Below are 16,526 nucleotides of genomic sequence, written 5' to 3' on the forward strand. Positions count from 1 at the left end.
AAATATCAGGAGCTTGTGTAGCATAGACCATCTTAAAAGCAAGAAACCACAAAATCTCAAGGAAAGAGATAGTCTTAATGACAGAACATTTTTTTAATTTTGAATAGGAAAACCATACCATAAAGTTGAAAGATCCCTTCTAAACTAAAAAATATTTGTAACACAAGAGACAAAGATGATATCCTTAATATACAAAACACTCCTATGAATTAACTGGGGAAAAAAAAAAAAACATAGAAATAGTGTCAAGGGACCACCGTGAGGCAACTTAGGAGGAATTTGCATACAAATGTTTGCAAAGATGTTCAGCATCTTTATTTAAAAATGCAAATTAAACTGACAATAAGATACCATTTTTTACCCAGATGACTGGCAAAACATCTAGTTCTGTGGAGGTTGCAGGAAACTGAGAACATTTATCTGTGAATTTGCTGTGAATTACTCCCAACATTTTGATCCAAAATATTTAGCAAAATTTGATTAAAAAAATAATAATAACACATATGCTACTATCCCTGTAATTGGATTCCAGTAATCCAATTTTGGGAAATGTGTATTTCAAAAATATAAGCTCCAGTATAAAAACATGTGTTCAAGGATGTGTAGCATAATTTTGTTATGCCCAGAATTCGTGATCCCCAAATACCACCAGGGAGCCGAGTCCGATGTAAAAGCAAAAGAGCCTTTATTCGAGCTAGCTCGAGCTCAATCCCCTACCTGCACCGACGCAGCGGTGAGATACCAGGGAGAGAGAGCAAGTTTCAAAAGGACAAAGGTTTTATTGGGGTCTAGGGGCAGTTGGTGAGGTAATGGCTATGGCCTCAGCCGATTGGCTGGGGAAGGGTCCGAGTCCTGTAAGGCAGGTGAGGGGGGGGTTACTCAAGGGGAGGAGGTGTGGTCAAGGTGAAGGACACAGAACAAGATGGAGTCCGCCGACGTAGTCCCGCCCTTTCAATTTCATAGTTTCCAGTTTATAAACAGTGGGTATACAAAGACACAATATTCTTCTTTTTTTAATGTTTATTTATTTATTTTGAGAGACAGAGAGAGAGCACAGGCAGGGCAGGGCAGGGCAGGGCAGAGAGAGGGAGAGAGTGAATGCTGTCAGCACAGAGCCCGACATGGGGCTTAATGTCACAACCATGAGATCATGACGTTAGCCAAATTCAAGAGTTGGATGCTTAACCAACTGAGCCTCCCAGGTTGTCAAAAGACAACGATATTCTTTTTTCTTTTCTCTTCTTTCTCTTCTCTTCTCTTCTCTTCCCTTCCCTTTTCCTTTCCTATTCTTTTTTTCTTTTTCCTTTCCTTTCCTTTATTTTTTTTTCTTTTCTTTTTTGATTTACATCCAAGTTAGCAACAATGATTTCAGGAGTAGATTCCTTAATGCCCCTTACCCACTTAGCCCATCCCCCCTCCCACAACCCCTCCAGTAACCCTCTGTTCTCCATATTTAAGAGTTTCCTGGGGCACCTGGGTGGCTCAGTCAGTTGAACGTCTGACTTCAGCTCAGGTCATTATCTAGTGGTCTGTGAGTTCAAGCCCTGCGTCAGGCTCTGTGCTGACAGTTGGAGCCTGGAGCCTGCTTCAGATTCTGTGTCTCCTCTCTCTCTGCCCCTCCCCCAGCTCATGCTCTGTCTCTCTCTCTCTCTGTCAAAAATAAACAAACAATAAAAAAAAAGAGTTTCTTACGTTTCGTCCCCTCCCTGTTTTCATATTGTTTTTGCTTCCCTTCCCTGTGTTCATCTGTTCTGTGTCAGAGTTCTGAAAAATTCTGTAGTTGAAAAAGTCTATTTCTCAGCCTCCTTTGTAACATGGAGGCTATCTGATACAGTTTCTCCACCGAGATAAATAAAAGTCATAAACTGGAAATTTCTGGGAAAGTTTTGTTCTTCTAATAAGTGCTACTGCTACCCCTTTCTTCCTTGTGATTTTCTTCTAATTCTTCCTGCCTGGAAAATGGATGGGAGGCTAGAAGTGGAGCAATCGTTTTGTGACCATAAAAATAAAAACAAGAAGGATGCTAGGTCATTTTTATAATCATGGAAACTGAACTAACTCCAAATTGCTGTTTTATGAGAAAAAAACATTATTTGGTTAAGTGTTATAAGAGAGTTTCTTTTATAGTCAGTCAAATGAAATACCTTACATCCTCATCATTTTACTAAACCAAACAATTTGCAGAACTAAAGAATAACAATCATGTAGAAATGCCACACTTAACATACATGGTGGTTGAGTACTGCTGATTTCATGCGTACCTTTCAAGGAACCAGAAACTCTAATGTAGAAGGGTCTATGTTTGTGAGATATGACTTACCATATATATGTATGGTATATAAATGTATACATTTAAATTTTACTGAGTCGCATTTCTTCCCATTTATATGTTCAGTGACTGGAATCACCAATCCAATTGCATATTATACAGCTGTAAACTTTAAGCTTAAAACTGAATGTTTTGGGGGCACCTAGGTGGCTCAGTTGGTTAATTGTCCAACTTCATGATCTCACATTTCGCTTGTTCAAGCCCGTTATCAGGCTCTGTGCTGACAGCTCAGAGCCTGGAGCCTGCTTCAGATTGTGTCTCCCTCTCTTTCTGCCCCTCCCCTTCTCGTGCTCTGTCTCTCTCTCTCTCAAAAATAAATAAAAACGTTAAAAATTTTTTAAATGAATGTTTTGTTCAAAAGTTTTGTTTATAATTCCATGAGAATACAATTAATCTGCTTAAAAAATTATTCATTGCAGCAAATAGCTCATAGCAACTCAGTTCAACTAGAAACAGTGCATTCTACATAATAAATGCCTTCTTTGTACCCACCTCTTCTAACTCTCTAGAGGGCTGCTCCACTTCAGATGGACAGTACAGTCTTGTGTGGACAGAAATGCCAAGGAAAAAGTAGAAGGAAGGAACATGTAGGAGTAGTGAAATGAGAGAGATGAGGAACTCTATGGAAAGCCTCTGCACATGGGATGTCACCACTTATGGACAGAGACTGTTATAATATGTTGAGCACATGTGCAGGCTCCAAATGAACAGAAGACTTTTTCAAGTGACAACAAGAATGAGTATTATGGATGAGTCTGAGACTCTACATTCTAGGTTCCGATCCAATGTTACTCTTTGCAATTGTGCAGAGCCTCAATTCACTCATTAAAGGAAAACATATATATCTTGTTAGCTTTACTTATTCTGACTTGCTAATTTGTGAGTATAAATTATATTTTAGTGTATGTGCTTATACTTGTGGATATTTTGTTCTTACAGCTTCACTGGCCCACAGCAATTGTGTTTAATGAAAATCAGGTTGGTCTTGGAGTCAGAAAACCTGGTTGGAATCCTGGTTAAGCCATAGACCTAGTTGTATAATTTTGTGCAACTCTTATCTATAAGCCTCAGTTCCCCCATTGGAAAAATAGAGATAATATACATCTTACAGTGTGTTGTGAAGCTTTTATAAAATTGTGTACCTCTTCCACAGGACTCCCCAGCAAAATGAAAGAGATGAAAGATAGAAGCTTTGGACAGGGGTGCAGCTAAAACAACATGGGTTAGCAGGGGTCTCACACTCAAATACCTACTAGTTCATACAGGTAATGTAAAAGTGTGAAGTAGGCAAGTGAGGCTGTGGTGATTACAGAGTACTGTCCCTGAAAGGCTCAGGCCTTTTAAGCTCCAACTGATTGCTGCTATGTAATAATGTAGGCTTAGATTTTCTGAGTTTTAAAGAGATGACAGGAATATGGGTGTTCATGTTTTAAAACCTTGTTTTCAAAATGATGGCAAATATTTTAGAATGTTAAAAGATTGTTAGACTAAATAACATAACTGTGGAAGTAGCTTGTAGGCTACTGGTTTGTTATCTTTAGGTTTCACTGAATTTTAGAGGAGGGCTTTAATTTTTCTTTTCTCCTGGCTGAATAATAGGTCCCATTGGCTGAGGAAACTCAAGAAATATCTGAGGTTCTTGTCTCCCAAACGGCTTCCTTGTTTACCTTCCAAGTAAACAGCCTCCATATATATATTTCTGGCAGAGTTTTGAGTGCATACAGCTGCTAACAAAAAGGAGAGCTCAGCCAAATCTAAAGGTGTTAAGAGGAAGTTTCATTATTTCATTTGGAACGAGTGGGCAGAGGATATATTGGCTCTGTGTGAAGTAAGGATGATTGAATGTGACCAGGAAATGGCCAAACAACATGAACATTTAAAAGAAGTCATCTAAAATAGGCTCAATGGGGCATTAGGAAAAAACTTGATTTTTTTTTTAACCCAAATGCCCAGAATCTTTTAATTCAAAATCGTTATGGATAGGACCAATTGTAGTTAGTTTCATCAGGTGTTTGTGAATGAAACACTTCAATCTTATTGTCTGAACACATTGGTCATGATCTCTATTTTTTGTTTTACTTTTTAGAGCGACATCTCGGAGGAGGAGTTTTCTCTGCTTCTGCTTCATCCTAGTGAGGGAAGCCACATACGCTGAGGTAGGTTTGACAAATACTTCTTGAAACATAGGTTAAATTTACTAGAATCAACTACTGGAAAATTCAAATTCCTCATGGTGTGGAGTTGTTTGTTACAGAGTAATATTGGAACAATTATGTGGGGGGAAGTAGCAATTGCAAAGAAAAGGAGAGATCAGACCTACTGGGTGCTGACTCTGTTCTAGGCCCTAACTAGCTGTTCTCTTGATAATTACTTCTCGGTGTGTAGATTTCTGGACCCTTTCCAACTCAACAGTAGAAACTCTGTGTAAGCTACTTATTTCTTTCATCACAAATCTTAAGAGAAGGGCTCAATTATAAAAAAAGAAAAAGAAAAAACTTTCTGTTGTCTAGATAAGTACTTTATATTATATATATATATATATATCCATATATTATATATCACATTACATATCCATATATATTATGTATCTACATATCTATCATATCTATATATTACCTATATTATCTACATATCTACATATCTACATGCTATTATTGTGTATCTATTCTATTTTATATTATACATTTATTTATATACGTTATATAGATAGATACTATCTATATCTTTACATTTTCTCTTTTTAGTTAATTTATTTATTTCAATTTATTTTTTAATTTATATCCAAGTTAGTTAGCATATAGTGCAATAATGATTTCAGGAGTAGATTCCAGTGATTCATCCCCTATGTATAACACCCAGTGCTCATGCCAGCAAGTGTCTTCCTTAATGCTCCTTACCCATTTAGCCCATCCCCCCACCCACAGCCCCTCCAGCAACCCTCAGCTTGTTCTCTGTACAGTTTGTTCTCTGTATTTAGGAGTCTCTTATGTTTTGTCCCCCTCCTTGTTTTTATATTGTTTGCTTCCCTACCCTTATGTTCTTCTGTTTCATATCATAAATTCCTCATATGAGTGAAGTCATATGATGATTTGTCTTTCTCTGACTAATTTTGTTTAGCATAATACCCTCCAGTTCCATCCACATGGTTGCAAATGGCAAGATTTCATTCTTTTTGATTGCCGAGTAATATTCCATTGTATATATACATACCACATCTTCTTTATCCACTCATCCATTGATGGACATTTGGGCTCTTTCCATACTTTGGCTATTGTCGATAATGCTGCTAAAAACATTGGGGTGCATGTGCCCCTTTGAAACAGCAGCCTGTATCCCTTGGATAAATACCTAGTATTTCAATTGCTGGGTCATAGGGTAGTTCTATTTTTAATTTTTTGAGCAACCTCCATACTGTTTTACAGAGTGTCTGCACCAGTTTGCATTCTCAACAGCAGTGCAAAAGAGATCCTCTTTCTCTGCATCCTTGCCAACATCTGTTGTTCCCTGAGTTGTTAACGTTAGCCATTCTGATAGGTGTGAGGTGGTATCTCATTGTGGTTTTAATTTGTATTTCTCTTATGATGAGTGATTTTTTCATGTGTCGTTAGCCGTCTTCTTTGGAGAAGTGTCTATTCATGTCTTTTGCCCATTTCTTCACTGGATTCTTTGTTTTTTGGGTGTTGACTTTGATAAGTTCTTCATAGATTTTGGATACTAACCCTTTATCTGATATGTCATTTGCAAACATCTTCTCCTATTCCATCCATTGCCTTTAGTTTTGCTAATTGTTTCCTTTGCTGTGCAGAAGCTTTTTATTTTGATGAGGTCCCAATAGTTCATTTTTGCTTTTGTTTCCCTTGCCTCTGGAGATGTGTTGAGTAGGAATTTGCTGTGACCAAGCAGTTTTTGCCTGCTTTCTCCTTGAGGATTTTGATGGCTTCTTGTCTATGTTTAGGTCTTTCATCCATTTGGAGTTTATTTTTGTGTGTGGTGTAATAAAGCGGTCTAGGTTCATTTTTCTGCATGCCACTCTCCAGTTTACCCAGCACCATTTGCTGAAGACTGTATTCCATTGGATATTCTTTCCTGCTTTGTCAAAGTTCGGTTGGCCATACATGTGTGGGTCCATTTCTGGGTTTCCTATTGTGTTCCATTGATCTAAGTGTCTGTTTTTGTGCCAGTACCATACTGTCTTGATGATTACAGCTTTATAATACATCTTGAAGTACGGGATTGTGATGCCTCCAGGTTTGGTTTTCTTTTTCAGGATTGCTGTGTCTATTTGGGGTTTTACATTTTCATAGAATTCTCCTGCTTTGTTTTTTTTCCTCTTCCAAAAGCTACCTTGTATTGATGGTTTTACTCTATATTAGGATAGAGGTAGAATAGTGGCTAAACTCCGAAGTTGCACTTTCTGGATTTAAATCCTGATTTTCTGGGGGTGCCTGGGTGGCTCAGTTAAGTGTCCAACTTTGGTTCAGGTCATGATCTCATGGTTCACAGGTTTGAGCCCCGCATAGGGCTCTGTGCTCACAGTGCAGAGCCTGTAGCCTGCTTCATATTCTGTGTCTCCCTTTCTTTCTGCTCCTCCCCACTCATGCTCTGTCTAACTATTTCTCTCTCAAAACTAAAAATAAAAAATTAAATTAAATTAAATTAAAATAAATAAATAAATCATGACTTTCTAAACCACAATATCCTAACCTATAAAATGTGGATACTAATAAGATAATCTCATAGATTATAATATTACATGAAATAGTACTTGATATAATAGTAGCTGCTACTACTACTATTATTATTATTATTATTTGTTCCTTATATCAACTGTGGAAAATAGGTATTACCTAAATTTTATAGATGTGGAAACAAGAGAAATTATGACAATCTTTTTTAAACTTTTTTTTAATGTTTTTGAGAGAGAAGATACAGTACAAGGGGGGGGGGGGGAGGGCAGGGAGAGAGAGAAACACAGAATCTGAGCTGTCAGCACAGAGCCCAACGTGGGGCTTAAACTCACAAACTGTGAGATCATGACCTGAGCTGAAGTTGGACACTTAACCTATTGAGCCAGCCAGGTGCCCCAAGAAAGTACAATAATCTTAAAAGACTTTTATTTTTCTTCAGAAGCAGTACCTCTCATAAGAAGTTATAGATTCTTGTTGATTCTTTTAGTCCTAGTTAAGGAATAGAGTTTCTAGCAAGACTGATAATTTTCTTGTTCATCATGATGCTAGAAGTAGGCTAATGGAGCAACTGGGTTTCTTGGTTGTATCAAGTCATTTGGCTAAAAAATCCATTACAAAATAAATATAATAGGTGTGCATTCTCAGGTGCAGAACCAAAATACCAAATGGGAATCTTCCTCGTTGCTAGCACTGCTGGGTGGGACAGCAAGGATGACAAAACACACTTTTAAATACCAGGCTTTCAAAACTTTTATTTATGGTGGAGGAAAACAACACTACCAGGTATACCTGTTTCAAGCTTTTTTCATTAAAAAAATCTAGAAAATAATTTATCAGGGGTTAGGTCTCTGTATAAGACAACCTGACTGGCAGCCAACGTCTCCCCAACAGTTCACAAAGAGAATTCTTCTTGTTTTCAAACTGACCCACTTTAAAATGGAGGAGGCTAGTCTAACCTATAAGCAAAACAAACATGGAGCTAAAAGAGGGGAGGAAACTGGGACAGAAGAGAGGTCAAGACCACATTTTCTTATTCAGCTCAGTCAGTTGCCCTTTAATGAGTCATAATACCTCTCTGAGTTTCATTTTCGTGCTTCTGTTGAATGTATTCATAATAGAATGCGTGCTTTCTACCTGAGATGCTTTTCCAGATGAGATAATGCACACAAAATAGTGATTGTGGAAGCTTTTCAAATGGTAGAATAAATAAAAATATAAGGACTTTTTAATATTTCAGCTGCAGCTTGGAAAAAATGATAAAAGGTATGTTAAATTAAATTTTTATTCTAATGGAATAAGATTTCATAGATATTATTTAGGGGTGTAAATTGAATTACTATTTCTATTTCATTAAAAAATTAATACTTATTTTCTTTTTGTTTCTTTTTTTTTAGTTTATTTATTTATTTTGAGAAAAAGAGAGAGAATGCAAGCTGGGGTGGGGGCAGAGGGAGAGGGAGAGACAGAATCCCAACCAGGCCCCATGCTCAGCATGGAGTGCAATGATCTCACAAACCGTGACATCATGACCTGGGCTGTAATCAAGAGTCAGACACTCAATGGACTGAGCTACCCAGGTGCCCCTTATTTCTAATGCTTTAAAACTCAAAGGTATTTGAGCCTTGTTATGAGTGAAACAGTAATCCTATAGGAAATATAATGTTAATAGATAAGTAGAAGAAATAGTATTAGGTAGGAAGTGATAAACATTTGGACTTTAAATTTTGTTTTTAATTTTAAAAATTCTTAAGCTAAGAATATTATTTAGTAAAAACTTTCCATAGAGCTTAATAGATATTTTATGTGCTATTTTAATAAAGAGTTGGTGTTGTTTAGGAGAAGCAAAACTAAGGAATGTTTGCCCCTGTAGTTCTCAGCAAAGCCTCACCAGTGTTCCTTAGTCTTTTGTGTCAACATTCTGTGGCTGTCATACTTTAAAAGGCCTTTTAATAAGGTGAAATTATTTCTTACTAAGAAGATTAGGAAAAACGTCATGAGAAAAAAGATTTTGATTCAATCCTTAAAAGGTGAAAAAAATCTGGAAGATAAATAGCAAATCAGAGGAGGTCACGCTAAGTAAATAACACAAAGTATTCTGACACTCATAGGAGATTTCGGTCATTAATTACATAATTCTTATCTCTCTTTATCTGTCTTAAACTTAAGAATTATGCCTAATTTGGTATGTCTTTATTTGTACAATATGCCTGGTCACCTGGGCAACATGCTAAAACTTTCGTTTATGTAACAGAATGTAAGTCTTACCTGAATTAAGTTACTTTTAAAAAGCATATTTCCAATTGAGACACCCTTTTTTATCTTTAAGAAGAATGAAACAAATCAGGGCTCACCAGAAGCTCCAGGGATAGGCGAAGTGAATGGTAGGGGCTGGCTAGGCTCGTGGTGCTCTCAGCTGAGTACTAATTCATTCTGGATTTGAAAGATTAGTCCTTTCAAAACCCAACTTATTACATCCACCATCCTCTCAAAGGGAAAAGTCAAGTTTGATTTGGGGTCCTTTGACACTTCCTAAAGTTTTAAGTTCTTTACTCAAAGTGCAAAGCAGAATGGTGCCAGACTTATGCTGCCCTAAATCCTGTTATTTATAAGATGTTTGGACATTTCCAACAATAAACATGAATTGTGGACTCAAACACATTTACTGCCTCATTTATCTCCCCAGAACTCAAACAGATCCCAAAAGAATAAATACAAATTTCTGTTGAAGTTTTACCAGTGCCTGCTTGTGGGTCCTGGTGCATTGATATATGATAGCACTTTGAGTCTCATTGGAAAACGTTTGTACCTTCTCTCATAGCTGTAATTGGAGACATATTAGACTTCAGTTGTTCTGAAACTATTTCTAGCCATAGTCACCATCATCTACAGAATATATGACCCTATCAAAAATACCTTTTAACTAATCTAAATTCCAAGATCAACTTCTCCCCAAGAGGCCTGTGCCTATTAATAACAAATCATACCATTTCCTGTGGATGAGACATGCTTCTCTTTAACAAACAGATGTCAAAGGAAGGTGTATTGTGTATTCACTTCTTATAATATTAACTGATCAGTTACTTCCTAATGAAGCAATCTCTGTGAGTGGATTTGTAGGGAGTGAGTATAGACAAATATAGATATGCAGCAAATAGGTGGGATGAGGGAGGCCAGTGCAGCCTGGGGATGACTGAATTCACAAGGACCTGGCAGACATGTGGAAGATGCTCTAAGAAAGAATAAGAGAAAACTAAGCAGTTTTCAGTGTGTAAAAAAGGTAAATCTCTACTTCCAAAACTCTCTGGGATCACTTCTGAGCCTTTGGATGTCATAAAAATGACATATGTTCTTTAATTCTTTAACAATAGTGTGAAATTAGCTAGCTTTTGGTTATATTTATATTAACAACCTGAAAAGCCCAGCCAACCCAGAGCCACCTTTGCCAAACTTCACATTGTACTTTTGATATAAGTATGCATAGATTCATGGGAATGCTTATTGACCTTCAGAGCTAGAACATAGAGTTGTAAAAGTACTGTACATAGGAAGTTGAAACCTTTGTTACCTTTGTTATCCTAATTGAGAAGCTGATTTGTTACATTTTCTTTCTTTTAAAAAAAAATTTTTTAATGTTTATTTGTTTTTGAGACAGAGAGAGACAGAGCATGAGCAAGGAAGGGGCAGAGAGAGAGAGAGACACAGAATGTGAAGCAGGCTCCAGGCTCTGAGCCGTCAGCACAGAGCCCGATGCAGGGCTCGAACTCACGAACTGTGAGATCATGACCTGAGCCGAAGTCGGACGCTTAACTGACTAAGCCACCCAGGCATCCCATGTTACATTTTCTTTCAGTTGCTGTTCCTGGCAGTGAATATGACCTTATAAGAGACCACAGTCTGCTATGGGACTATTCCCCAACCTCCCATCCAAATGCATTCTCTTTGGGGCTGTCAAGCACTCTGGTGCATGCATGCACATGCACGTGCTCTCTCTCTGTGTCTCTCTCTCCCTCTCTTTCTCTGTAGGCTGCCCTCATAAAGTGAGTTGCTGCTATGTTGATGTGCTTTGGTTTATTTCCTCTGGTGTTGACATTTTTATTTCGAGAAGAAACATAATTCATAATAGCAGCAACAGTTTGGAGAAAAAATTAGCTATTAAAATAGTTCTTAAATGAAATTCCCTTTCAGGTGACTGCAGGGACAAGATTTGTTGAACTGTGTCATTTTTAATGTGATATTACATGTTGTTGCTTTTTTTTAAGTTTTAGGTTTTCTTTTCTCATTCAATAATCTTTCCTATTTTTCTTATTTATTTAACATCTTTTAATGACATAGACAAGTGATGGTAGTTTTCCTTCTTAAGGTAAATGCGTTAAGCCCTTTCTGACTAAATTAGCTTCACTTTAGTTATTATGATATGAAATTCTCAAATAGAGTACTTTTTCTGTTTTTATTGGCTTTTTCGTTGCCTTTGATCTCCAAAGACTTTGAAGAAAGTTTGTAACTATGAGGGTTTCATGCAGTAACTTTGACTTGATATTTCCTTTTGGGTCAACCTGTCTACTACAACAGACCTTTCCAGACTACACTAGCCTCTCTCTACTTTGAACTCTTAACACTGGAATTGAAGTCTATGATTTAAGATTTATTCATATTATGGCTTAAATTTCCTTGAATTTTTCTCGTGTGTGCAATATTCTTCATCTCTAATAAGACCATGATATAATTGTGAATAGATATTAATTTCTACTTAGATAACATTTTAAATTCTTAAATGACACATAATAGGAGCTCAATGTATATTGGTTAATGCTTTAGGCAACAGTGAGGGACATTCCTTCCTGTCATTTTCAGGTCTTTATTGGTCTGAGGAAATATTTTCTATTTCATTTCCCCCCAATTATTTTAAGACAATTTAGCTTTTCATTCATTAAAATATAATTATATTTTAATGATTACTGACTGGATCAAGCATTTAGATGATAACCTAAATTTTTTTTTTTTTTTTTTTTTTTTTTTACTTCTCAGTTTTGGAAGACAGTTTGGAATGTAGTTTCATTCTGCTTCCAAACCTACTAAGCCATGCTTTGAAATATTTCAAAACAAAATATATATTACGGAGATTATTCTTCTACTCATTTTATACTTGGAATCACCCCACTGAGTTTGGTAGAAATTAGTGATGAGGGGTATAGATAAGATGTAACTTCCCAAACTGATAAACCATGTACTAAACTTTGTTCTGACTTTTGTTTCTATTTTTTTCTCCCCTTTAGCCCCAAAGAATAAGAAAGTAAAAGATTCCACACCTTTACCAGTGAATAAGTTAAAGATTATTATCAGTGGAGCAGAAATGCCTACAGCTATAACGTTTTAATTAAATTTTTATTTTAATTTCAGAATACTTAACATACAGTGTTATATTACTTTCAAGTGTACAATGTAGCAATTCAATACTTCCATTTAACACCTAGTACTCATCATGACAATTGCCCTCTTTAATCTCCATCACCTACTTGACCCATCCTTTCCCTCTCCTCTGGAAACCATCAGTTTGTCCTATATATAAGAGCCTGTTTCTTGGTTTGTCTCTTTTTTTTTCCCTTTTGCTCATTTTTTTGTTTCTTAAATTCCACATATTAGTGAAATCATATGGTATTTCTCTTTCTCTGATTTATTAAGCTTAGCATTATACTCTCTAGTTCTATCCATGTTGTTGCAAATGGCAAGATTTCATTTTTTTATGGCTGAATAATGTATATCTTCTTTATCCATTCATCTATTGATGGACTCTTGGGTTGGTTCCATAATTTGGCTATTGTAGATAAAGCTGCTATAAACATAGGGGTGTATGTATCCCTTTGAATTAGTCTTTTGTATTTGGAGGGGAAAGTATTTGCAAATGATACATCTGATAAAGGGTTATTATCCAAAATATTATAAAGAATGTATACAACTCAACACCCAAAAAACCAAATAATCCAATTAAAAAATGATCAGGGGTGCCTGGGTGGCTCAGTCAGGTAAGATCTGACTCTTGGTTGAGCTCAGATCATGATCTCATGGTTTCGTGTGTTTGAGCCCTACATCAGGCTCTGCAGTGGCAGCATGGAACCTGCTTAGGATTCTCTCACTCCCTCTCTCTCTGCCCCTCCCCCATTCATGCTGATTCTGCCTCTCTCAAAATAAATAAACTTAAAAAAATTGTTTTAATGAGCAGAAGAAATGAACAGGTATTTATCCAAAGAAGACATACAGATGACCAAACAGACACATGAAAAGATACTCAACATTACTTATCGTTAGAGAAATACAAATAAAAACTACAATGGGATATAAAAAAAAATCACAAGAAACAGCAAGTGTTGGCAAGGATGTGGAGAAAAGGAAACTTGTGCACTGTTGGTGGGAATACAAACTGTGCAGCCACTGTAGAAAACACTTTGGAGTTTCCTCAAAAACTTAAACATAGAACTATCATTTATTTTGATTGAAAAAAAGAATAATCAGAAATTGTGCCCCAGAACAATCCTATTTATCTTCAGAAATATGAAAATTAATTTCAATTTTTTCACAAATCCACATTTTAAGGCATAATATGGATAACAAATTATAATTACATTATATTTGTAGCTTAATAACATTGTGGGTGCTACCTGCAATGGAAGGTTCAATTCACTACTTCAGTTTCATGTGAACAAAACTAAGAGGAACCCACAATTTACCAGCCTCTTTGTTGGCTGAAAACCCCATCTGTTGGGAGCTCTACCAAATCAATAACATTCTGTCATTAACCTACATATCAGTGCCCGGTTTCAATGCCTACGTTTATATCCTCTATGAATCCTCTATGACCTTGGATGAGTCACATGCTCTCTTAAATCTCAGATTATCTATTTGCAAAATGAGATGGTGGAACTGATTTGTTTGTTAACATATTTTTCATTGCTGACTCCTCTGAGAAGTTAATGAAAGTAATGGAAAACACATTTATACACAGGCACCAAATTATACACAGACTGTTGAGATCTTAAGCTTCCTTAAAGCTTGTCCATGGACCACAGAAAAAGAATCCATGGGCCAAATGATCTTTAGAGGTCTATGTAAATCTAATGTGACTGGCTATACTTTTATTTTAAATTAGCTTAAACAGAATATTGAAAGAAAAAAAAAACAAGAAAATAAGTGTATAATATAAGCAACACAAATCTGGGTATTAACTATGAATTTAGATTGTGGTGTTTGGAATGTGGTGATAATGAATTCAATATGCAGAAACAAAATATATCAGCACTGACACTGCATTTTAACAGTAAAGTTTTAAATAATAAATTTCTGTTTATTACAAGATGGATTAATTTATACATCCTCTAGAGGTACATTTTCTTATCATTTCATTATCATTTCATTGCATACAGAGGGGTGCCTGTGTGGCTCAGTCAGTTAAGCATCCAGCTTCAGCTCAGATCATGGTCTTATCTCTCCTGGGTTCAAGCCCTGCATCAGGTTCTGTACTGACAGCTCAGAACCAGGAACTGGCTTCAAATTCTGTGTCTCCCTCTCTCTCTGCCCCTTCCTCACTTGCATTCTGTCTCCTTCTCTTTCTCAAAAATAAATATTAAAAACCAATTTTTAATTTCATATAGAGAAATATACTGATTCAAAGAACAGATGATAACATAATGACTTCCAAATTAACATAGAAGACACTATTAATTTGACATACATATTTTGAAGATTTTTAAATGACTAATCTTTACATTTAGCATTCATACTGTTAAAATATTCAGTAGAAATTATTTCACAATTAAGATTGATTTAATCAATAAAATAAACTTCCATATTTATGTTTAAAAAGTTTATCCTTGGGGTGCCTGGATGGCTCAGTTAGTAAGTATCCAACTCTTGATTTCAGCTCAGGTCATGAACCCAGGATTGTGGGATGGAGCCCCATGTCAGGAGCCTGCTTGGGATTCTCTCTCTCTCTCTCTCTCTCTCTCTCTCCTCCCCCACTCACATGCTCTCTAAATAAATAAATAAATAAACTTTTTTAAAAAAGAACAGTTTATCCTTGAAGTACGATTGGAAGCTGTTTGCTTAATATTTTGAGCAGTTAAAACATATGGTGCCTGGGTGGCTCAGTCAGTTAAGCATTTAACTCTTGATTTCAGCCTAGGTTGTGATCTCAAGGTTCGTGAGTGCAAGCACCTCATCAGTCTCCATGCTGATGGCGTGGAGCCTGCTAGTGATTTTCTCCCTCTCCCTCTTTCTCTTCCCCTCAGCACTCTGTCTTGCTCTCTCAAAATAAATTAACTTAAAAAAAATGGGATTGTCTGAATATAGCTAAGAAGAATTAAAATGCAAATTAGTATTTTGAATTGTAATGTCATATTCAATCTTAAGAAAGTACAATGGAAAAGATGACTTTTTTTAGAACCAAGGTTTTATTAAAAGGAATGGATAAAGAGGAGATGGAAAGAAAGAAAAAAGAAAAATTGTTTTTGAATATCAAACAAAAAATGCTTCTTAAAGTTAAACTTTACTGAAAATAGAGTACAGAAAAAAATAGTTTTCATGCAGGAAATATACACTGGATTTTGAAAGTATCACTTTCAAAATCACACAAGCCAAAGTATCACTATTTTAAGATTCATTTGTGTTATATAAAAAATCTATCCAAATTTATACTTAAATGGGTAAAATCAAGGTTAAGTCATTTTGTAAAATTTTTGTAAGTACCCCAAATTACTTTAGATTGTTTATAGACACACAAGAAATAAGGAAATCAAGTGTTTCTTGCATTTTTCAAAAATTAAATGGAAACAAGTTAAACAAAGATAATAACTATTAAGAATTTATAGAATAAATTAAATAAAAATCTATTAAAATATTGAACCACTCTTGTCCATATTTCCAAAATTTTTGAGATACATATATATCATGTGACCTCATCTTTCAGGTAGGGAAACTCACACCAGCTCATAAGAAATGTCAGAGTCATTTAGAACAGAATTTTTTTCCTTCAAGTTTCCAATCTCTTTCCTCTATATTTTAGCCTGAAAGGATAAATTTTGTTGTCTTTTGTAAAAGGTACTTACGTACATTTTTTTCTAGATTGTGTGCATGAGTTGCACTCATGCATGTGTGCAGAGTTAAGAGTAAACATCTCCTATCCCAGAATAACTTGAGTGTAAGTCCTACTTAAGTAGAGATAACTTGGGACAGCAATAAGTTGAAAGCTCCACATGATGTATGTAATTTAACTCTATGCAAAAAGGTTTCTAAAAATATGAAAATGGCATGATGTATAAATAGCCTCTGAATATGAGTCAGTATTTTCTTAGTTATTGGAAGAATTACATTTTGAGGCTTCATAGCAGAAGTGAAATAAATCACCAGACAAGAATCTAGTGAATTCAACACAGTTTAGATAGCCAAATCAGATGATTTTTAAACAGTAACCTCTTCCTTCTTCCTTGATCACCCTAGGTAGGACAGTTTCTTCATTGCAA

At 35.8% G+C, this 16,526-nt stretch overlaps 1 long non-coding RNA gene across 2 annotated transcripts in view; it reads left to right on the top strand.

The window, feature by feature from the left end:
* The first annotated feature begins 2,424 nt into the window (after nucleotides 1–2,424).
* Nucleotides 2,425–16,526, top strand: part of LOC132661113 (uncharacterized) — a 37,267-nt gene continuing 23,165 nt past the window's right edge. The window contains exons 1-4 of one of the 2 annotated variants that reach the window (XR_009602050.2): nucleotides 2,425–3,208; nucleotides 3,483–3,594; nucleotides 4,416–4,485; nucleotides 8,255–8,280. This is a non-coding gene — a long non-coding RNA (uncharacterized LOC132661113). The remainder of the gene's footprint in view (nucleotides 3,209–3,482; nucleotides 3,595–4,415; nucleotides 4,486–8,254; nucleotides 8,281–16,526) is intronic. The other variant, XR_009602051.2, reaches the window with a different exon arrangement.

This window comes from Panthera onca, chromosome D1 (genome assembly GCF_046562875.1).
Source record: "Panthera onca isolate mPanOnc1 chromosome D1, mPanOnc1 haplotype 2, whole genome shotgun sequence".
NCBI classification, from domain to species: Eukaryota; Metazoa; Chordata; class Mammalia; order Carnivora; family Felidae; genus Panthera; species Panthera onca.